Raw genomic sequence first — 23,854 nt, 5'->3', positions numbered from 1 at the left:
ACCAAGGGTGAAGAGGCTCTTCAATCACATGCCTGAGTCAGAGAGGGTGAATTCATGCATAATCCCCTAGAAGTCCAGAATGGGACCACTGAAAACACTCCAGTGTTCATCTGCTCTCACATCTGTAGTGTTTCGTGTGCCATCTGGTTTATTCTAGGGTTTGTAAGATTTTCTTTTACATCATAGCCTCTGCACATGTTTGAGCCTCCACACAAGCACAGAGCTTGTAGATATTCTTGCCAGATGATGGAAGTAAAAAAGGAGGTGGCTCAACCATCATTTGGATGGGGACCAAGTGAATGATAGGAACTGAATAGACTAAAATTTTAATGGAGGGTTTGTGATTACAACTTGGAGATTCTGCTTGGCTTTTTTTGTATTTCTTTTTCCTTTTTAACTCTCATTATCTGGTTACCATGGAAAGCTTTTTCAATAGAGCAGGAGAACAGCTTCAATATTTTTCTTAAAAAATTTAATGAAAAAATAAGATTCATCTCTGTCTCTTTCTTTTTAAAGTCAAGAATCTCAGGTATGGAAAATTGAACTATCCAAAATGGATTGGTTTCTCCTGGCCTCCATTTTCCTCTTGAAATGTGGAGAGCAAGTAAGAGCTGCTAGCCATAGAACCATTGAAAATGCCCTTTCCCTTGTGTCATTAAACAACTGCTCTCTTTTTTTTTTTTCGCTTTAGAACAGCCTTGCATGAAATAAGCACACATTCACAAGGCTGCCTGTCACTAAAGTGGTTTGATTATGTTGCAGGGAGTGCCAGTTTAAATTGCAAACTCAGTAGGCCTTCTTGGAAGCTTCTTTTTGCTCATTGGCAAAACAACTTGGAATATATATTTGGCCTAATCCAGCCTAATCTGATCTTTCACAATGGCATCTGGATCTCATTACAGGCTGGATGCTTTCAGTATTTGATCCAGGCAATTTTTTTTCCTCCTTAAGGTCTATTCTTTAAGAATTAAATATTTTGGAGAAGTGTAGTTCCCAGTTCATTCTTATTCATTGTGTGGAAGCTATCCAGGAGCAGCCACTGAGATATTTATTGCCACCAAGGAGCCAATGGCTAATTGAATCTGAATCGGTTGCTATCAGTAATTGTCTTGGGAGTGGCTCAAAAACATTTCTGTATCTTTCAAGTATGGCATATTCCTTACCAAATGTTAAGCCTGAGTAAGCACCTGGTGGATTTGGATGACAGCACAGCGTTATCTCAAAGCATTTCTCAGTGACTGATATGTCTTCCAGTAGATGATCCTACTTTCTGGGAAGAAAAACTTTCTAATGATAAACGTGGTTATGCTCTGGCACAGGTTGCCTAGGGAAATGATGAAATCTCCATCACTAGAGATTTTTAAGAACTGGTTAGACAAGCAGCTGCCAAGAAGAGTTGATGTATAGTCAATTCTGCCTTTGGGCACTACTAGATGACCTCCTGAAAGCCTTCTAAATATTTTGATCACTGATCTTATAGATGAACAATGAATCAATCAGCAGGAAATTACAACCAGGGAATTGGAACCAATATTGTGTTTGTGTAAGGATTAAAAGAACAAATGGAATAAAAAAGCACACTTTGTATATGACGCTTCATTAAGAAAAATCTGAATCATTAGAGAGACATCTACAAAGATACAGACCTAGGAAGTTTGGTGTGAATGTGGAGGATCCTCATTCTAGAAAAAGCAATCAAAACAAAAACAAAAACAACCCCCCCCCAAAAAACACCAAAAAACTCCCCAAAAAACCCCCCCAAAACCCCCCAAAAAACCCCCCAAAAAACCCAACAGCTAGAGAAAGCCCAATTACTGTCTAGAGATTTCATTTATAGGGCTTAAAGGAGAGATATATAATTGAAGAATGTGTTTTGAGATAGTCTGTTGAATTATTTTTAAGTCACACAGGGATACCTGCCCTTCAACTCTTACCCAGACCTTACAAAAATAGAGGGCTTTGTGTTCCAGAGCCTTAGACCCATAATTTAAGACGGAGCATGATGGAGACAGAAATTTATCTCACAGCTTCCTATATAGGAGCCCCTTATTCAAAATATGTGAAAGAAAGAAAACATTTTATTGTATCCCAGCAGGTTCTGACAACTTAAGGGCACCAAAGTTTGATCTTGAAATAATAGAGCACAGACTGTTTATGTGGCAGTTGAAGTAATCTGGCATCAGAGTTGGGACGTATGGATACATATAATGTAAAGACAAGACAAAGTGAAGCACAGACATTTAGTAAACACCACAGTTTGTGTTTTGTGTGTAATACATGTGTCTTCACAGTTCAGGAGGAGATTTTGTTCGGTTTTTCGTTTTAGGTAGCTGCTGCTGTAGCTTGTTTTGTGTGAAGGCCACAGTTATAGAATGCTGAACAGATGTGTGGGCAACAGGGTGACTGCACCCAAGCAAACCAGAATAGGGATGAAATTCAGTGTCTGTGGCTGGAGGAGTAAGATGCAAAACTTCATGAGGAAAGAAAGGAAAGTCTGACTTCTTTCAAATATCTTCACCTGCTCACTGAGGTGATCTGCATGGTTAATCTGCAAGGTAGTCCATAATATCTGTATGTTTCCGTTTAGTTACTAAATATGTTTTGACATGCAGAAAGGTTTCTTTCTCATTCTGACTGTATGATATATTTATGTTAGGTACAGTGTGCTCACTTGCAGCTACAGCCTGAGCTAAGACATTCCTTAGGAGTCTGATGGAAGTCCAGATGAGCCATTGCTTGTTTTAGAAAGCAGATATTGGCCCATGAGACTTCTCTACCTCTTTTATCTTTACTGATGTTGACTTTTTTTTTTTAAATTTTTTTTTTTGACAAAAAAAAGATTTGAACAAAGTACCTGATCGTAGTTCAGATAAGAGCATGGTCTCATTACCCTGGACAAAAATCTCTCTTTTAGCATTTCTGAGATTACAGTGTCTCACTGCCTAGATTCTTTATTCTTTTTCATATCACTACCTTCTTTTTTGGTATAAATATCAGATTTTTTTTCATCTAAAAGGCCTAATTTGAAGGGGTCAGATTAATGACCAAATTAAAGGTATAAACCCTTGTTTATAATTTAAAAATGAAATAAGAATTAGAAGCAAAACTAAAGTTATTATTTCTGTTATTGGTTGGATCTGGGCCCAGAGCCCTGGCTGGCCTGTGTGAACAGGACATGTGTTTCACTTAGCAGGTGAATTTTTAACCTTGAATAAGGTTGTGGTCCTATGACTTTTCGTTTCACTCAGCAGGTATAATGGCACATCTGTAAAACAGGAAAGCAATTCTCAGTCAGGTTGTCCTTTTTCTTCTCCATAGCTTTCAATTGTAAAAAAGAAACCACCCCAAATTTACTTAAATTCACTAATAATTTAATTGAATAATTATTTCCATCTCAGTAATTTGTCTTCCTTTCTCTTACTTGCCTCCAGACCCCATCTTCCCAGACTCATAACCTTTACTCTGCCTCATTAACCCCTCCTCCAAACTTTGTACCTTTCCCTGAGCACAGCAGTGAGTAGTGTCTTTATACACTGCCTTCTCCTGCTGCAGTGATCCTAGCAAATCCCTACGTGGGCCTGGCTCCAGATCCCACAGAAAGGTGTGAGACTGGACTTGTACATGGTCTGGATGCAGCATCCACACTGTGCTTGCCTCTGGCTCCCCAGGGATCAACTAATCCTAATGGCAATAAACTGGGAGGAGCTGCTGACTCCCTCAAAGACAGGAAGGCCCTGCAGAGAGACCCTGACATTTTCGAGCACTGGGCAATCACCAACCATATCCATTTTAACAGGAGAAGTGCTGGATTCTGCACCTGGGATGGGGCAACCCTGATGGGGATTGAGAGGCGGGAGAGCAGCACTAAGGAAAGGGACCTGGGGGTCCTGGTCGATGGCAAGTTGAACAGGAGTCAGCAGTGCCCTGGCAGCCAGGAGGAGCAGCCCTGTTCATCAGGCACAGCAAGGCCAGCTGGGCAAGGGAGGGGATTGTTCCCTCTGCTCTGCTCTGGGGCAGCCTCACCTCGAGTGCTGTTTTGTGCGCCACAATATAAGCAAGACATTAAGCTTTTAGATAATGTCCAAAGAAGGGCAATGAGGATGGTGAAGGGCCTTGAGGGGAAGTTGTATCAAGAGTGGCTGAGGTCACTGGGTGTGTTCAGCCTGGAGGAGATGGAGGGGAGACCCCACTGCAGTTACAACTTCATCATGAGGGGAAGAGGAGGGGCAGGCACTGATCTCTCCTCTGTGGTGACCAGTGACAGGACCTTCAGCAATGGTGTGAAGTTGTGTCAGAGGAAGCTCAAGTTTGATATTAGGAAAAGATTTTTCCTCCAGAGAGTTGTTGGGCACTGGAACAGGCTCCACAGAGAAGTGGTCTCAGCACCAACCCTAACAGGGTTCAAGAAGTGTTTGAACAATGCTTTCAGACACATGGTGTGACTCTTGGAGATGGTGCTTTGCAGAGCCGGGGGATGGACTTCAATGATCCTTGTGGGTCCCTTCCAGCTCATGATATTCTGTGATTCTATGATTGATCCTCAGGGGGCTGTTAGAGAGAGGGAAAAAAGGGTGAGGGGGTGAAGTCTCAATAGTCTGCTCTTTTTTCCCCCTCCTTTTCCATTATGAAGACCATGGAACAAGAGAATTCTTCACTGAATTTCTTTTGCTTTGACAGCTAAGATCCTTGGTCTTGTGTACAGAATACTTAATCTTTTTATTTGTTGCTTCTCTTCAAGTTGGAGGCACTTAAATTAGCACAATACAGATGACATTGTCAGCTTATAGAAATGCTATTCCAGTAAATGAAAAGAGGGCCACCAACACTTTAGAGAAATGTTTTATCAGGTTCGTTCCTTGGCTCTTACCCAGTCTTTATTCAGACCTCCCATTGACTCACTGAAATCTATATGAGGTAACACTCTGTTTTCTCTTTCTTATCCTTTCATATACTTTTATACCTCTGAGGTCTGATTGTACAATGAAACCACTCTGATTAGGTCAGGCCTAACTGATTACACAAATCTCAGAACTGTGTAGCAGCAGGTCTGATGGGAATTTAGCTAATTAGTGACTAAAAGGATGTCAGGTTTTAGCATGAAGTGGACAATCCATCTTAATAAGTGGAAATGAAATGTAATGCAGAAGAAGCACTGTCGCAACACTGAAAAAATATTTAAGATTCTTCCTAATTTGAGGAGTGTCAAGAGGTAAGACAATGGGCAATATCACACATACTCAGTGCCTCATGAGCACGGTGTTCTGATCCTGGCTTCACAGTGGACCAGCTTCCTCTGGCTATAAACTACAGTTTGCCTCATGAATCTTTATAATCCGTTCATTTGTGTACCACCATTTTTTAGATCATTCATCTGGTAAAAATACAATTCTTAAAACTATGAGATTTAGACCAGAAACATCTTGTGTTTTAAAAGAGGAAATACATTCCTTTTATGTGACAGAAATTTGAAGTTCATCATTGTCAAACATGTGGATGTATTTCCACTCATTTTTATATCCTGTACGACTTGTTCCAATCAATGTGATAAGAAGGGTAAGAGGTAATAGATTTTTTTAGTCTGTTACTTTTGTAAACAAATGATCTAGTAATGCAATTTGCAAGGCCATTAAAATGAAATCAAATGCTTTTATAGGTAATGCATAATTATTACTTTTAATTTACAAGCAGACCTGGGCCATATCTAAGACTTAGATCAATTGGATAACTTCTTCCATCTCATCTTCCATATTAAAACCCAGGCTCTAAGAATCAGTTGTGTCTTAAACCCATCCCTATAGTTTGAAATAAATCTGCCACTGTTTACTAAGCTCTTGCTGCCTTTCATACATTTTAAATGTAAAGCTTTCCTGGGGTGTGCAAAGCTTTGACACAATCTACTGAACCCTGCTAAGGGGTTGTTTTTGGGTACCAATAAAGACCTATGGAAATGAGGATGGTAGGAAAAGACCAAGAAGTAAATAAGAACCTTAAGGAGCATAGGGGTAATAAAATGGAAGATTTCAACAGGAGGCAAGAAAAGAAAGCTGGTTGCAAGGACAGTAACAAGAAACACATTGTGTGTTATGTGTGAATGAATGGATAGAGACAGGAAAGGTAGATTTGTAGCTTGGGTCTGTGTCCTGACACTCATCAGTTGTGGGGTTGTTTTTTTTTTTTGGTGACTTTTTTGTGCTATTTAGAAACAGGGTGTGGAAGAAGGGGTACCAGTATGGCAGGAGGAAGGGAAGAAACAACTAAGATTAAACAGAGAGAAAAAACACAGAGAGAATGAAGCTCTGGAAAGACTGGGTTAAGACAGGCTGGAGTAAATCTGGCTGGTTCAATACCCTCATTTTTAATTTTTTCTCCAGAGATGTTCCACACACTCAATGTGGCTGCCTGCAGTGACATCTGCTTTGGAGGGAGAGGAAGGGTGAGAAAGTCAGGGCACTCAACACTTCACCTTTTTTCTTTACAATACTCCAAAGTCTTGTTGAAAGCAGGGATTCTTAGGAGAGCCTCCAAGATGTGGCTGTCCCTCAAAGATCTTGTGGATTTAACTATTTGCAGCACTAACCCCTTGTTCTTTTTCACTGACAGCAACCAATGCCAGATATGGTTGTTGTTCCCCTCTATCAACCCTCCTGGCTTCCCTTTCAGCTGACACTGAAGATTAGATTCAAGCTCTAAGCTTTTAAAGTCTTTGAGGAAAAACCTTAATGAGGATCTGATCCTTTTAAACTCTGATCTAATTACTGTTAGTGCAATGTTTCTATTTTGGATGCTGCAAACAGATCGAATTTGCATGTTTGAAGACAGCGCTGTTCGGTGGACAAGAAGCAACCCCCACCCTGTAGGTTAAATACATTTTCATACATAAATAAAAACATGAATAACACCTATGTAAAGCAGCTGGCATAATTTCAGAAGATGTTTGGGAACAGACTGGGGAACTGCAGGAATACAGAAATATTTTTTCCCCTTGCTGTATTTTTACTGGTCTAATAGAAGCGGAGGAGATTTGAGGCCACAGTGGTGTAATCTGTTAAGTGTATCAGTAGGGAATAAGGGCAAATAGGTCTGAAAGCTACAGACCCAGCCATGAAGATTGCTCTGGAGTGCACAGAAGTATTACCCAGAGCACAACTGAAACCTCACAGGCTCCAGCTTAGTGACAGCAAAGAAGGTGGGGGTCACTTCTACAAGCCAATACTTGATCTATTTCCACAGCTCCAGTGTTTTGTGTGCTTTTATCAAGTGTTTTTATCCCCGTTGGGATATGATTCTATGTGCTGAGCTTCAGAGAGTGTATGCGGATGCTGTTCCAGTCACGTGCACTGAGTAGTTTTGCCCACCATGGAGCACACGTGTACATATTTCTGTACAATGAATGCTGACAGAGAAGACATATCTGAGCTGCAGATATGGATGTGATTGATTCACAGTTTGTGTCTGAAACCATCTATGCTTTTTTCAAGAGATGGAACAATGTTGCCTACTTTCCTGGCTGTAAAACTGCCAGTCACTGCATGGACGCCTGTGCTGCTGTTTGGCTTGGCTGGCTGCCTTGAGAGTGTGAAATGCTGCCACTGAGAAGCCAGGTGTGAAGTAAATTTGCCATGTACTGCTTAATGGGGTGTTACTGTAACTTCAAACCCTCATGGTGACCACTTCTGGGTTAACACCCTTCAGTAACTAACCGAAAGACAAACAGTAAGCAGGAGAAATGTTAAGATGCTATTATGAGCCATGGTTTTGTCCAATTAGCAGACTCTGCTTTAGGCTTGACTCAAGTGGCTTGTCTATATAAGGATGTATTAGTCATTTTCTTTTTTTATTTTTCTTGACCATAAAAACAACAGATGTGATGCTCTGTGGTCAGCATAGACAAGAATGATTCATGGCTAGGCATATTTAAATCTCCACTAGAAAACTCTCCATCTGAGACCCTTTCCACCTCTTCCCCCTCATTTCAGATAACCAGAGCCAAAAGCACCTGTCACAAAATACATCTCAACATTCATCAGCAATTCTCTCCATATGTCTTGCTTTTGGGGTAGCTGGAAGTTATCAGCTGCTCCTCCCTAGTCTTTTAGGACTTCATGGACTTTAAGAACACTAAGGTGCTGACAGAGAAGAAATTTTTGTGCTACAATGGTGTGGGTGAGCAAAGGAGCTGTTATGACTGAGCAAGGATCAACTCACAGGTGGCAACTTGGGCTTGTGTAACACAGTGAGTTTGGCTCTGAATATTGTTCTGTGGCCATCCCTGGAGCACTTCAGTGAGGAATTCAGAAAATGTTGGAGTCAGTGTTTTCAGATGAAGACGTGGAGAGGGATGGGCTCAGAAAGTAAGGGAAAGAGGCTGTGAAAGAGGTCAGCAGTGAGTGCTTCATCTGTGAAGTAATTGTAGGAAGTGGTGGAAAGCAGAAATTTAGGCACTGAGGCTGTGTGTGAAGCAGTATGGAGTTGGGAAATAAGAGAATCAGAAATCCTATTACATATGGGCTGGGGATCTTGGCTTGGACAGCTGGGTTTTGAGGAAGGGTGAGAAAAGGGCTTCCACCAGAACAGGCAAGAGAGAGGAAAAGGCTGCTACGCCATGAGATTTTTGCTGTTAACAATGAGTCTTCTTGGCTACTCTGAATCTGTGTGGAATTTCTTGGAGCCCTAGGGAAAGTGCTCTGCTTAGGCTGGGAGGTGTCTGAACCCCACTGGGCGCTGCACAAAAAGCTTGGTCTTGCTTGTGAAGCAGGTCTGAAAGCTAGGGTGTATGTGCTATTGCCCTCCTGTTAGCACTGCTGTCAGGTCTGTTCTCCTGTCACTTCAGCAGCACCTGGCTAACTGGTGGCCTCCCAGAGCTGTACCCTCAAGGAGTGGCCTGCTAAGGACTCTGCTGAATGGTGACTCATGAATGACATGTCCCAAGGAAGTTAAAGTGATTATCCAAGTGCCACTGAGTGAAGAAAAACAATAAGTAAGAGATATATAAGTGTTTAAAATATGTGGAAAGCACAGCACAATGAAATTCAGTGTAGGTAAAAATAAGCCAGTCCTGTAGAGGTGATGCAAGGTCTCCTCCCACAGAAATGAGAAACTGGTGGATTAGTAAGCTTGAAAAACTGGGATGAGGGGCAGGTAATGGAGATGAGACAGCTCTGATGAACCTTGTCTGACAACTGATCAGATGTGAGATTAGGTTCTGTAATGTGGAGCACAAACACGACAGGCCAATGAACTTTTCCAGCTGAAGACTCAGAGGCTATAAATCACAAAGAGGGAAAGCACTGGTTTTGCACTCTTGGCTTCTGGCTTGGAATAGACACCCCCTCCTGTGCTCTAAAGTACAAATATATACACGCACCAAGCATGTTACAAGAACTTCAAGGCTGCAAAATTCAGCTCTTCCAAATTGGGCCAAGTGTGAAGGCTCTTTCTGGATTTTTAATTTAAAAATAGTTTTCTATGTCTATTTCCTGGCACAGTCTTTAACTTCCTGATGAAAGGCTCAGAAGCACTGCTTACTTCAGTATACAGGATCAACATATCCTTCTGCCTCATCCTGTGCCAAATCTGGCTGCTTGTTCCAATCTTCGTCTCCATGACCAGCCAGCTTCATTTCCTTTTTGTGAGCTCTTCTGTGTCAAATTCCCACTTCCTCATTCAGCAGGTGCTCTAATGACCTCCCAATGCAAATTCCTCAGTTGGTTTTGACTGGAACTAACCTGGTCTAGTGGAAAGCATCCCTGTTCATGGCAGAGGGATTTGAACTAGATTGTTTTTAAAGTCCCTTCTAATCCAAACCATTCTATGATTCCCACTTGGCATTGCATGACTTTCATTTTTTCATCCATTTCTCTTTGCTGAGGAGTTCTTCCCTTTTGCCATTCACCATCTTCTCTTGTGCTCCTGGTCATCTCTCCAGATTAGCTCCAGGGGCCAACCTCCTTCTGGGGCAGCTTGTCTAATGTCAAAGTTTTGCATAGTATGAATCTGCCCAGTTCTCGTGTACAACATGGCTCTTTGACAGGTTGTTCATTGCCTTTCCCTCAGCCATCTCTCTCATAGTCAGTCATGGGATGTGAGGAACTTCCCCCATCTCTTTCTCCAGACTCAGGCATATTTTGTAATTCTCCCCTTCCTAGATGTCCTTCCTATTTTGCTTCACACTTTGAATTACTGTCTCATGATCTCGTCCAGTTATCAAGACATGAGAACTTTTGATAGAACCTTGGAAAGGAAAAGGCAGGACTGTTTACCGTGGAGAAAACAAGAGCTGAATTTAAAAATAATCCATCCTCCCCTTCGCTTGAGAGGGTAAGGTTTCCCGCCACATGTGGGTTCCAGTGCTACTCAGACTCCCTGATTTCCTTGGGATCTGAACCCATGTGGGTAGGCTGTAAGCAAGGGCCCAGGGTCCTGGTGTAGTGTGGGGTTTGTGCAGAGCAGCTGCCTGACATGAGCTCAGCCAAAAGGGTGCACATCTGCATATTTTCTACTTGCAGAAATCACCCATGTCAGAGGGAGGGGCTGTGTGGTCAGTGAAGCATCATATAGCATAAGAGTTGCTACTTATGAAATGAAAAAGCTCAGCCAATTACAGTGCTCTTCCTCCTGCACTGCTACCCAAAGCCTCCCCTCTGCAGGGACCATCTATCTCCTCTTGGTTGTACAGCCTTCTCTATTCCTGTCTACCCTGCAGCACTGCTGCTTGTGAACTGATGCTACTGGTTGTCCACTCATCACCCAAAAGTGTCAGTGTTCTCTGTCTCTTCCTTTCCATGTTTAGGCTGGAGTAATGTTATACCTTGTGACAACTTCAAGGGGAGAACTGGGAAAAATAACGATTCCAGGATAAAGCATGTGGCATTGCATCAATTTTGGGAGTCTGAAATCCAGTTGCAAGTGAGACCTAGCACTGAAAATCTTCTCTATTTTTCCCTGTGTTCCTTCCAGGTTTTGCTAAAGTAATGAGTGTGTGAACCCATCTTATTATAAGGTTGATACTTCAGTTGCTGTTCTTGTTTTCAACAGTTCCAAAAGGAAATTCATTAAATCTTGGAGGAAGAGTGAAGAACCACAGTTTTGTACTTGTTGATTATGAAAGCTGAAAGCTGGGATTGGAGTCAGGTTTCATGTACTTTTGGATGTAAAGAACATAGTTTAATTAATGAGAAATTGTCATGATCACATAGGAACTGTTTGACTTCTGAATCTATGTCAATAATGTAGCAAGATAGCACTCTGTACCTTGAGTGCTTAAATTCCCTAAATTCCTCTGAAAAGGTTTTATAAGTGCCTGACAGGCTTTAATGATTCTAGATACAAACTCAGTTAAAATTCTGCTCTCTGAATGGGACCCTTCAAGTAGTACCCTATCTGCCTTTTAGAGAGCCTCACACAAGTTGTGCTTCCATACAGATCCTAAATTCAAGGGAATGGAGACCTGAAAAAGCCACTGGTTCTGCAGGGCTACAGAGCTGTCTTTTCGTCCAGCCAACAGAGATATAGGGGCTGTGTTCTCTAACCATACTTATACCGCGCCTAATGTGGACACTGTGACTATTTGTCTCCAAAGCTCTGTGGGGAGCCAAGCCAAACTGCTCCTGTCTCCCTGAGCTTTGGCTCCAAAGCTGGAGTGTTAAGGCTATTTTAGGTAGTCTGAATATAACCCTAAGCATGTGTTTATTATATTAGCAGGTAGCAAATGGTTGGAATTAACAATGGTACTAAGTGTAAGCTGCGAGTTTTATAAGTTTTCAGAAGTCCACTATTAGACTAGTCCTGATGGAATTAAAAAAATACATTACAAATACGCAAATATAGCCATACTGTCAATCAGACCTTTTGAGGGGGTGGGAAAAAATGAAGAAAAGAATGAGGTGCTTGAGTTAGTGTAGCCTGAGAGATAAACAACAGGGCAGATGTGTCAGATATTACCTGCTTGACAGCCAGAATGTTTGCTGGGTATCAAGAATTATGAATATACAGTCATGAGTTAAACAAATAGTTTTTATTTATCATCAAGAAAGCTTACTGTGCTGTTCGATGTCAATAGGCTGCTGATGTAACATAAAGTGAGTTCTGTCTTTATACGTGAGTGTTGACGTCTCCTGCACACCTCCAAAGCAACAGCTACAACAAAAACAGGAGACTGATGGAGGCTGAAGTGAGTATTGGGGCTGCAAGTGATGGGAAGGTCTTCACATCACGGAGCTCATTTCTGAAGTGACAGAAATGTCACTTTCCTGTGACGTTTGTCCCTCTCCTGTCCAGGGATCTCCACAACACAGACAGCTCGCGAGCCAGGCCTGAGGGCTGGTGGCTGAGAGCCAAAGGCAAGCCAGAAACCATCCATCCTTGTGGTGTAGGCCATGGGGAGCGTTGCCTGATACATAGGTTTGTCACCACTGGCAGGACTATGGGAGTCCTCAGGACAAAGGAAGCTCAGAGAGCACCTCCCTCTTATGTGAAGCATCCATATGAACCAGACTTAGAACTTCCTTAAATCTGGAGTTATTTAGGTCCGAGGTTTTGCTTTGGGCCCCTCTCAGTGTTGACTTTAACTTACATTTGGACTGTCTAGGTCAATAGTACATTTTTTAAACCCTAGAAAGCACCTACTTTTAGCAACCAAAGGAGACAGTTTTGATCTATTTTTCAGAAAAAAAAAGTACTATAAGGATAGGCTTAAAACTATTTATGCAGATACTGTCATTCGGAACTATTACAAATACAATAATGCTCAGTGTACTGACTTTTGTCAGCCTTTCTGATGATTTGTTAGCAAATGAGCTGCTTCTTCACAGACTAACATTGATTTTTTCAGCAAACTGCTTAAAATGCAAGAGATTTCAGGAATCTCTATTTAAAAAAAAATCAGTTTTAGTTCAGTTGGGCTTATTATTACTTTACTTCTTAATTAATGGTGCTAATAATCAGTTGGAGTATTGATAGAATAGCAATATAATTTGTAACACTGGTAGTTTTATTGAAGCATGTTGCTATTTTAAGTATGCTATTTTATTTTCAGAGCATTTGGAGGCCCCAGATATATTGGGACCCTGCAACGCATTATGTAGTCAAACAGAAAATTCTGATTTCTGCTACACAAATCTTGTGATCTTGGTAAGGCTTTGTCTGGCAACATCTATAAGCTTGTAACAAACTCTGACTATGTGTTTGTTTTTGTGTTTTTTTTTTTGTTTTTTTTTTTTTTTTTTTTAATGAAGAAACATATTTACCTTTAGAAACATCTTACTGCATTTGAGGCAGGATAAATGACAAGTGGAGGACAAAATTCCAATCTACACCTTTGCAAAATTGCTTCTGGTAAGGATGGGAAGTGTTTCACACAACCATTAGGTGTGCTAGCATTGAGGGAGCCCTGGCAGATGTGTCCACTATCACCCATCTAGCTGCAGCAGAGCAGAAGGGCCACAAACTCTTGTTGCCACGTGAAGCAGCAGTTGTAGGACACTGCTACAATGCCTCTATTTTGCTGAGCTCCCCAGGAGCAGAAGAGTCTGATTCTCCTCCTTGAAGTCATCTTCAGCTCCATCTGTTTCCAGGACCTGCAGTCTGGGATTGCACATTTCCTCTCCCTTTGGCTTCCTGTTTGTATTTTTTTTTTTTTGTGAAAAATAATTTTATAATTGAGAAACAGTTTTGAGCTGGCTCCAATATTCTTTAAATTTAACTTAAATTAGTGGAATAGATGTGATGGAAAACTTTCCCTTGAAAAATACACAAAACGATGGGGAAGCAATATGAAACTCTACATCTAGTAGATTTGGATACATCTTTCTTGGCTTTCTTATGAGACCTGAATGTTCCTTCAGGCACCAGGTTGTTGGACATTTTGAGATGGTTTCTTCTCTATTTCTCATGATTAGGCTGTTGCACTTTGCACAGAGTGATTAACTGGAACAGTGAAATGTTGTCTGGATCCCTCTACCCTGGCTTAAATGATCTGGTGTACAGTCATTCCCTGGGCCCTGTTTCCTTCCATGGAGCACTGAGCTGTTTCACAGCTGTTTCACAGCTCAATGGGAGACCGAGGGACACCTCCTCATAGCTCTCCAAGGACCCTCGGGCTGTGGAGCACGTCTTAGCCTCAAACTCCACACACCACCCTACTGCAGGTCACTCCTGCAGGTCTGTGCAGCATTTTCATTAGTTTCATTAACTACCTGCCTTTCTGCCACTGGATTTTATCTATTCAAAAACCATCCATGAGTCTTACAAAATTGATAAATGGCAGGTAAGTTCCCAGCCTAGTTTGCTGTCTGGTCTCTCCTCCATTTGCTTTGCCATGTGCCAGGTAGTCGCTACTACTGAGCTAAAAAAAGAATTTTTTATCTCTGCTTAACGGGAGATTTAATAGAGGTGTATATATCCCTTACTTGAAATGGAGTTCATCACATATTTTTTGGAATGATAAGATTCCAAATCCAAATTTTGGAATGATTTGGATGATAAGATTCATCCTCAAACAAAGACTTTGAGGTGTATCTGAGTATTTTTGTTGACAACCTGGCAGTGACTGTGTGGTCCCTCCTGCAGTCCTGTTTCAGTGACCCTTACGGTACTCTCACCAATGTTCTCTCTTAAGTGCCTGCATTGCTGTTTGGCACATTTATCAATAAAATGACTTGAATTCTAGGAGTTTTACGGACTAGAGTCATGCTGCTATTCCTAAAAGTACGTTTTCCTCAGATTTGTGGAAAACGATAGCTGCAAAATGTCAAATTTAGAAGAAAGTGGGTGGAAACCTGAATTTTGTCACTTACTGCTTCAGCTGGCACTAAACTCTCGTTTTCAGCTCCCTCCCTCACCTCCTTCATGGCAGCAGAGTGTGATTGTGCCTAAATATGATGCTGTGACAGGGTCACAGTGAACTCCTCTTCCTGTGATCCAGGTGGAACACAGTGTACGGAAATACTGTTGAACAAACATAAGCGCTTTACTCCTGCAAATGTTACATCCAGCTATGGTTACAGGGGAAGGGTTTCCGTGATGCATTCCTGGTCTTCTGACATAGTTGCAACAATTTATATGCATGCTGAGGCTGAGGCGGGGGAGTCTGGGGGAGCAGCAGGTGTTTTGGGAAAAGCTGCTTCCTCTCACACACCTCTCCAAGCTCTGCACACAGGGGATGATATGGCATGGGGCTGCCCTTTGCTGAGCAGTGGGAATCCGATCCTGTAATCCCAGTGCCTGTTATGATTCCTTGTTGCTTGAGAAGGGTGTTTTGCTTTAAGGCAAAGGTTTTGTGTGTGGTTCACAGAGAATGTGAAAGCCAATTTAGGAGTATTACATAAGCAGAAGTAGAGATATTCCAGGCTCTGTGGTTTGAGAGGATGATGCGAGGAAAGGCTCGAAGCCTGCTGAAAATTGGTGAGTATAGCCATGCCAAGTATATGGACACCCTGAAAAAAACACCTGGCAAGGTGCCCTTCTACGGTTTGTGGTACTGATGCAGGAGCCTGACTGGTGCCATTGGGTGAGGATTACCAGCTCCCAGGAGAGGTCTGGTGGGTATTTTGTCTGCTGGGCACTCATTCCACATGCCATGAACCAAAAACTAATGCCCTCCAACTGTTTAATCACAAGTCACACCTTTGGGCCTCTTTGTCAGCTCTTTCTCACATTGTTCCAGGCTGCACTCTGCCTATCCTTATTCACCCTCTCCTGAATGGCATGTCTTATTTCTTTTTCCACCTGGGCAGGCTAATTTAAGTGCCTCAGTCAATATTCTAGCTCTATTTCTGCCATACAGCCTTGAGAGAGCTGTAAGGACCATGGTAACAACACAGACTTTATTACGTGGCCCCTGCTAAGAACTACACTCCGTGACCCAAGCGTGGCCTTCCAGTACCTGAAGGGAGCCCACAAGAAAGAAGGCTGGAAAGATGATTTATAAGGGTATGTGGTGACACAGCAAGGGGGAATGGGTTCAAGAAAGAGTGTAGGTTTAGATTAGATATTAGGAGGAAATTCTTTATGGTGAGGTGAGACACTGGAACAAATTGTCCAGAAGAGTTGTGGCTGCTTCATCCCACATAGTGTTCAAGGGCAGGTAAGATGGAGCTCTGAGCCTCCTGGTGGAAGGTGTCCCTGCCCATAGCAGGAGGGTTAGAACTAGATGATCTTTAAGATTCCTTCCATCCCCAGCCAGTTTATGATTCTATGTGCATGGAGAAGTCTTGCCTGACATGCTCCCCCAGTTGTCCATCCTGCCAGCTGTTGGTGTGTCCTCAGCTGTGACATAGCTGATTGTGGAGACTGGGCTTCGTGACAAAAGTAAACCTGTGGAAGGTAATTCAGAAGAGATTCGTGCCAGTGATCGATGATCTGAAAGTCCTGTGCTGTGAAGAAAACCTGAATGACAGGCCTGATTTAATGGAAAGAAAAGAGGGATGGGAATTAGAAAGTGTGGTAACAGCCTTCAGATACCTGTAAGATTGTTGTATAATGGAAAGAAACCATCTGCTTTCCAGGTCCATGGTGGGGAAACAGGTTTGGTTGAAAAAGCAACAAGTAAAGTCAGGGTTAGATCAGTGGTGGGGAGAGTGAAATACTGCAGGAAATTGTGTGCAGAAGCTGAATCCCCAGGTTCTAGTGAAGGTTGGACCCTCAGAACCATGCAGATAGGGGTGACCCTGTTATGGAGAAACTTAATGACTAGCGTAATGATTCTGTGTGAGAAAAATAGCTCATGTGACACTGAGTGTAGGGTTTCATAGGTCTAGGAAGTGAACAGAACTGGGACAAGAGTGGAGGACCAGAATCCAGAAAGCGCATTCACATGCTCACATACATGAACTCCTTAAAAATATATGAGGATAACCCCTAGCTTTTCAAAGTCTTTTTCTGCATGTCATCCTTGCACTCTGAGCAAGTTTAAGGAACATTGCTGTGGTTTCTTTGACAAAGGCATGTTACAAACCACCATGTGTGGGTACTTAGCTGAACATCCTTAAGGTATGGATTCTATAGACTCAGTGTTTCAGCATAATCACATCTACTGAATTAGGGCCAGGAATAAAGTAGATGAAGATCCAGTGTGGGTAAATTTTTACCTTGTTTATGTAAGATTTGGCATGGTTGTCAGTAAAGTCCATCTCTTTGTGAGAGCAGAATTTGTCTATTGGAAAGCAAGCATGGAAAGTTTTAGAAGCAGTCATATGAGCTGCAGAACTGAATGAAATTTGTAAGTACATGTTGCTATGCTGTGTTTTATTAGTTGGGAACAGCCAGTGGGAACAATCCCACTGTTACAGAAGTTTGTGGAGACAGTCTTCATAACCATGTCAGAATTTCCTCACCTGTCTCAAGTGTTTTACACTGATGTGGAGAAATGTGAGAAAGGAAAAAAAAACCCAGCTAGACATCCATTTCCGATGGGAATAGTGGGGAAATAAATAGTAGTATTAAAAAGCTCTGTTGGCCTTTTCTCTGAGAATTTTGCATCCCCACCACTGTGACATGGATTCAAAATTTGGCAGGATGGTGGTCTTGCATCAGGGATGTACCTTGGTATCTGTGTGGAAATCTGCCAGTGCTTGCAAAACTCTCATCCATTTATAAATGACTGGGTTTGTGACTTACATAAAAGCTTTGCTCCTTCCTGCATGGCAGGAGCAACTGAGGGGAGCTACTGAGTGAACAGGGATTTTCCCCCAGCCTGACTGCTGCCTCCCCTGTGGAATCCATGTCTGAACACAGGCATTGGGACTGGTCTTCTCTTGCAGTCTCAATTCCCTTGCAAAGGGGGAGCAACCACAAGCTTTGGATTTGCTGAGTGAGAGGTCTGGTTTGGGAAACATGAGCTGGCTGCACTGGATAGCCATTGGGAAGTATTGAAGAGGAAAGGGACAATTTAGAAGGAATCACTGCATGACTAAAAGGATGATGGGGCTGTGCGGGGTGGGGGGGGGGCTGAGGTTGGAAAAAAACATCATAGAAAGAGGCTTGGGAGCTAGAAGAGAAAGCAAATGTGAGTTGTGGTCCTCATTGTTTGTAGAGAATGTGCTTACTCCCATTCATTGCTCTTATGCAAGAAAAGAAATTAAATATAAATACATGCATTCCCTGAATATGTGCATAGGAAACAAACTAGAGACAAAATTAGTCTTATACAACTATATACCTTCACTTGAACTAGACACCTATGGTCCCTTGATAGGCAATGGAGGGCAATTGGCACTTGTTGAGACTGACTCACCTGATTTACTTTAGATATGTTGCTGAAGGTGAGGTGAATCTCACCTTAGAAGGGCTTGTTTCTCTGCACTGTATGCTAAGAGCATCCGTCGGGTGACAATTTCATCTGGAAATGTCTCCTCTGTAGAGATTCACAGCTGAGTGAAATGAATTCATCCCTCAGGCAGGACTGGTGCCAAAGGCATGGCAAAATGTTGCCATAAACCTGGGCACTGTGCTGGGTGGGACAAAACACAGCAGACCCGACATCTTGGCTTTGCAGTAGCCTTTCCCCATGCCGGGCTGGAGGATGCCATTCAGGGAGGAGAACACTTCAGGCTTTTCCCTGAGAGCTCCTGAGCTCCAGCTGTGCAAGTCCCTCTCTGCAAGAGTTCAGAGCAGGATTCAAATGCAATCACATTGACTTCATATCTAGTTCCATAGACTGACTCTACCAAGTCAAGAGCATTCATTAGAACAAAATTTAGCTATCTTAAGTCAATTGGCTTACAAATAATTTTCCTAACTATAAACTCCAGAATTACCATGGCTGGGAATGGTGCTTGCTTTTCCTTTCTGTGTCTGTATGCATAATGAGGGATAGAGAAATGGAGGCCAGTGTGCAGTCTTGCACTCCTTGTTATTCTTACATTTGCTTGATATTTTCCATTAATTCCTGTGTTTAACGTTTCAGTGCCTTTGTTTTCCTTTCCTCTCTTTAGGGGAGGCTAATGGTGCGGACTATGTTATTATTAGGTTTGGCATAAGTTGATTAATTTTTTCTTCTCTGTCTCTGTGTGATTGGGATTTGGTTTTTCCTGCCTCTGCATTGTAATGCTGTATTTGTTTTTACAGTCAGTACCTTGCTGTGCAGTTGCTTGAAGGAGAAGGAGAGCAGGCACGTTCCCTGGCCCTTTGTTTTGTGAGACTCTTTTGGTTCCCTTCTGTTTTAGTAACCTGGCCTGCTTCTGTCTTCTGACCTTTTCCTCCTCCTCCTCCATCGCTGTTGGACAGACGTGAACTTGTCCCTTCTCTAGGACTGTGTTGGTGCTAGGATTTCAGGTTGGATTGAGTTGACTGAGAATAATGATTTCTGGGGGAAATGTTTGTATGGGAAATGCCAACAACCGACTCCACCATCCCCCAAAGCACTTTGTAAGCACTGAAAACGGGTTTGGTGCTGGAGAGATAAAAAACTGGGACATTGTTTCATTATTCACTTCAGCTGAGATGATTATGAATAACTTCAGCCAGTTAGAAGCTGCATTTTAAGGGTTAAACAAATGAATTTCCCCAGTTCAGCTCCTGGTGTTGCAGTTTTGGTTTTGTGGGGTTGAAGGAAGGGCCCTGCCTGCATCACCCAAACCCCAACTTTTTCAACTCCACATTCACTCCACACTAGAGAACAACATGTTCCCTCTAACAGCCCAGCCCTTGGGTCTTTGTTCAGACTTCCACTGATGGTGGTATGAGTCTCTTTGCATAGAGCGTGGGTGATAGAACCTTCTACTTGCAAACCTCTGGACTGGTGGATTGGTGCCAGCCTCCTCCATAAATCATATCTCTCCTCCTCCCCACCCCTGGAAAAGCAGCCTCCCTTCAGACTGCCTGAGTGCTGCTGGGGGCTGAGCCTGCCCTGAGCATCCAAACAAGTTGCATCAGTGCTGGTACAACCCCTCTTGTCATTAGGACCAGGGGGCTGCCAAGGTTGTCTCCCTCTAGGCACTCTGAGGGCTGTGCTGTCTAGGAGGCAAGATGGAGGAGGAAGAAATTGTTGTCACCAGAGCAAAACTTCCGGGGTTTGCAAATCCATCTACCTACTTGGATGACCCTAATCACCAGAACATCTGTATAATTAAATCCTATTTCTAACTTATCTTTTTCTCAACCCACCTTAAACTCCTTGCTGTGCTTGATTTCTCACTTCTTTGCCTATCAATTATCATTTGGCTGTATTAAGTATCTGGCAATCCTGTTTTCAGAAGGTGAAGTGTTTATTGTCCCCTGAAGGGAGGGAGCTCTGGGAGGCAGGACGGCAGCCAGCTCTTTCCTGGCAGTCATGGGAATGCCGATGTGGAGCTGCCAGTCGGTGGGTGGGCGTAGCGCAGCTGCCTCCTTAGGCTGGGTCCAGCCTGTTTGCAAATCTGGGTGAGGGGAGGAAGCTGAGGGTGACCAATTCTCCTTCTGTGCCACAGTCAAGTCCCATCTCTCCTTCCAACTCCTCTCTCATAACAAGCTGGCATCTGTGCTTTGGTGTATCAGAGAGTTACAAAGCCAAAGCGAATGACAATTTTCAGAAAAAGTTCTTTCCGTGGTGCACGTGAGTGGCACAGATTTTTCTCCCATTTGTCCCAAGCTGTATGTGTCAGATGTGATTTCCATATGGCATCTATATCTCTTGTACGCCCACACTGGATGTATGCATTGGTATACCAGTGTCTGTGCTGAGCCACAGATAAATGTGTCGCATTCCTTACTCAACTGGAAGCTGTGTGTGTATGGTGTTTGTGTGGGGATGAAGCCTCAGGAATATAAAAACAGGCATATGGCATTTTTAACTTATTGCACAGATAAAAAAGAGAAATAACTATAAGGCAACATTCTAAAATGGCATCAACCATTGAAGTAAACTTACTACTGAGAGAAACCAAAGCCGAGGCTGCTGCATCAGCCTACATCTCCAAGCTCAGCACCTCATCCCTGTAGTTTTTGGTGCTCCATGCATGATAAGATTTCAGACTGTATCCCCTCAAATGAAGGCTTTGGGGGCATGCAGCTCTTTCTGCCACACTGGCATGGCTTGGACACCCCAAAATGCTCCTTCCCAAGCATGTGGACATCTCTGGTTTGGTTTACTGAACTGAGTTTGTAGTTGGTTGAGTACAAGGCTGGCACTTTTTCCCAAGGCAAGGACTGTGCTGTGTACATGCTGTGGACCTGATTCAGTTGCCTAAACCCAAATATGTAGTGCCATTTGAGGCATCCTTGGGTGTTTTGTATGGCCTCTGGCTGTCTCTTCAGTAGGGTATGGTTGTCACTGTGCCAATGCCTCAGATGCTGTTGGCAGCTGGCTTAGGCAAATGAATCAAGCTCTCAACCTTGAAACAGCAAGTTGTGCTAGTGGAGAGGATGACGCTCATCAGACAAGTGGTCCAGTGAAGTGAGGGTCCACAAGTGTTTTATTCTGAAGGCCTTCAGTGCAAAGAAGGTTTTGAGCAATCTGTTCAGCTGGAAAGTGTGTCCCTGCCCAGGCAGGGTATTGGAATAAATTATCTTTAAGGTCCTTTCCAAACCCAAATCATTCTATGATTCTATGAAAGAGGAAGACAGAAGAGGCCATGGAAGAGGCAGGATTGGTCCCTTACATGACTGTGTGAGTTTTTCTATATTACATGTGAAATTCTGGTGCTGGTAGTCATAGCATAGCAGAGCTACTATCTCTGCCGGGAGACACCTCCTTTCTTGGAAATACTTTAATCACATGTCCTAGTAAGATGCCCCTAGGTACGGTCTGGGATCAAGCAGATTGAAATGTGGGGGAATCTCTTTCTCCTCCAGCAAGGAAAGAACCAGAGGGACTGCTTACAGATAATGAACTGGAAGTAGCCTGAGAAAGGGCAGGGGAATTCCAGGGCAAGAATGTCTGTATGAGGTTCACGGGAGTCCTGATTTTCCCAGGCAGTGGCAGTGGCTACAGATGATGCTGCCCTGCTCATACAGCACTGGGGCACCTGCGAAAGAGTGCTGCCATCAGCAGACACCAGCAGGTTTAGGCAGCCTTGTTGAGTGGTCATGCAATGAATGACACGGTCTGGGAGATGCTCTTCTGACCAGTGCAATAGCAACACCTAAAAGAACAGCCCAGAATAAGGCACAGCAGCTGCAGTGCAGTGCCAGCCTGAGGGATAGCTATATATTTTTGGGAAGTAAATCTCGATCTTTGGGAGACTCCCATCTTTTTGAAAGGAGGATCTTTAGCCTGGATCTTCCCCTTGAATGGGAGACAATGGCCTTTTCTGAGCTCTTTCTTCTCCTAGTTGCCCAAAGATCTTCCTCTTTTGCTGCTTAAGAGAGTACTTGGGCCAGGCTAGGTTTTACTGGCTCAGGGCTAGCAGGAGGGAGAACTGCTTGAACAAAGGCCTTTTATCCTAGGAAATATTAAATTCATTTGGTCCCTTTGGGACAAGTGAAGCTGTTGGTGTTTGTTCAGTGGATTTGAAATAGCAAAGGAAGACCTTTTCTGATTTTGCCCTGGAGTTGTTTTTCTAAGCAGAGAGTTTGAGGTTCAGATTTGGAATGCCTATGTGAGGAAATAGGCAACTCATGTAGTAAAGCACTGGTCTATGTTATGATAAATGCAAAATGATTAGGAAGCAAGAGCAAATAGACTCTGGCACCTGTCTTTATTTATTTTAAAATGCCTTGGGAGGAAAAAGAAAGACAATAAGAGACAAGTGGTCTGGCTGTCTTGGGGAAAATGGGACAAGGTGCCAAAACTTGCATGCTTTCCAACACCTGAGTAGGGAAGAAAGCTCCCAGAAACTTGCTGCCCAGGGCCCATTTGTCCTCATTTGTGTTGGAAGTTGGGGAGAAAAAAAAAGTGTGTGAGAGATGAAAGATGCACAGGTGAGACTGGGATCTGATTGCCAGTGAGACCCATGGGACAAAGTGCATTGTCCCTATCTGGCTGTGAGGGTCGAGTTGGGCAGGTCTAGCTCACCACACAGTAGCTGCCAATGCTGCCAGCATACATGTTTCCCTCCCCAGATGGTCCCTGTGCTATTCAGACTGCCAGCATCCCTACTTCAGCTGGCCCAGTGCTGTGGTCTGAGAGGAGAAAACTTTAATGGCAGTGTGGTCACGCAAGCAGGAGCAGGTCAGTGCTTGTGGGTGTGACCACACATCACTGCAAAGCAGCCCGAAGAGGGAAACATATCCAAAATAAAGGCTGTGTTGCAAAGGCTGCAGCAAGGCACAGGACTTGGGATCCCTGTCCCTTGCTGGGTGCAGTGCAGTGCATGAGGCTGGAGACAGCCCTGCTGTGACCAGGGCGGCAGCACGGCTGCTCGTCTGCAGCCACACGGCATGTTGCAGGTTGCTTGAAGCAGCTCTGCTACAACAGGGTGTTGCCTCCTGGTCAGGGACTGGGGAGGGCTCCCAGTGGATCTACAACCAGAATATGCAATTATTAACCAAAAGAGTTTTCCTTGGTTAATGCAATCAACAATAATGCATTGAAACTTCAAATACAAAGTGCTGAAATGTTAACTAATTGTTGTTACTCTGTAAAACAGCACGGCTTTAAGCGTGCTGATGAATACATGGGCCCATATGGGCCTCTTTAGTGGTTAAATGTCTAATTGGTTTTCTCTTTTTGTGGCGTGTGAATTCTTTCATTGCAAGCAGCTGAAAGATTTGAAAATCACAAAGAAATTCTGAGACTTGGGTGCAAACCCACTCAACAGTGCCACAACAAGTTACTGCAAGCCATTGAAGGTCCATGAGTGCACCTTAAGCCTTTGGCAAATACTGTGTATTTTTATTATCTAACTTCAGCTCACAGTGAGATAGAATTCAGTCAGATGACTTTGCATGTACCATTGGCCAGTGGTGCCAGTTTAACTGATGACACACTGGAGGTGACTTG

Source organism: Chamaea fasciata, unplaced genomic scaffold (assembly GCF_029207755.1).
Source record: "Chamaea fasciata isolate MVZ Bird 193981 ecotype frontalis unplaced genomic scaffold, bChaFas1.0.hap1 SCAF_2, whole genome shotgun sequence".
NCBI classification, from domain to species: domain Eukaryota; kingdom Metazoa; phylum Chordata; class Aves; order Passeriformes; family Sylviidae; genus Chamaea; species Chamaea fasciata.
Note: the sequence above shows the minus strand (reverse complement) of the source record.